This window comes from Panthera pardus, unplaced genomic scaffold, assembly GCF_024362965.1.
Source record: "Panthera pardus isolate Hobbes unplaced genomic scaffold, ASM2436296v1 HiC_scaffold_6, whole genome shotgun sequence".
In the NCBI taxonomy this organism is placed as follows: Eukaryota; Metazoa; Chordata; class Mammalia; order Carnivora; family Felidae; genus Panthera; species Panthera pardus.
In genome coordinates this window covers 62,575,238-62,576,178 of record NW_026526991.1, presented here as the reverse complement: position 1 = coordinate 62,576,178, position 941 = coordinate 62,575,238, and positions in this window count along the sequence as shown.

The following is a 941-nucleotide window of genomic DNA, read 5'->3' as shown; positions in this document are numbered from 1 at the left end:
TGAAAAGCAAGCAAATCTAACCTATAACTTTTTTCAAATGTAATGAAATTTTTATGGGTTGAAAATCTTATCAGTTAAGGACGTGGATCCGTGTCATCCATAGTGTCTGATGGCTGAAAAGGCCTCTGCTGCCTGGAAACTAGAGCTTCCTGTCTCCCTCCAGGCTCAGGAGGAAGCCTCCGTGTGAAAGGGTCTGCCATGACCCATGGGTGGGTGTGCAGACTAGAATCAGGGACCATGGGGGGCGCGTGGGTGGCTCGGTTGGTTAGACCCCCCACTTCGACTCAGGTCATGATCTCATGGTTCATGGGTTCTAGCCCGAGTCCACCTCTGTGCTGACAGCTCAGAGCCTGGAGCCTGCTAAGGATTCAGTGTCTCCCTCTCTCCCTGCCCCTCTTCTGCTTGTACTCTGTGTGTGTCTCTCTCTCAAAAATAAACATTAAAAAAAAAAAAACAAAAAAAAAAAAACAGGGACCATGGAAGCCAGAATGAAAATTCCACCACCAGGTGCAAACCACAATTCAGTTTATTGAAGCTACAGGACAGAGAGGTCTTTTCTTGGAGCCAAAAACGGACAAGTACCACTCATGGGAAATCAAGGCACAGATAGGTGTGTGCATCGGCTGCCTGGGGCTTTCCCGCAAGCCAGTGGGATGTGGGGCTGGAAGGGAGGCACCTGAGAGGCAGAGATGATGAAAAACCCGGCTCCTGGGCCATGCCCCTCAGCCTGGCTTTGGGGTGATAGATGGTTTTTCAACCCAATCATCCTTGGCAGCAAATTTTGGGCTAAGATGCCAGTCGTCTGGGAAGGTGGGACTCCAGGTCGGAGGTCAGAAGGTGAATTGGTAAAGGGTCCCACGGGGGTGTGGAACAGCACGCAGAACTGGGGTGTGCGGGCAGACGAAGGGGGCTGGGGTCTTGAGACACCTGGGACGCCCCCT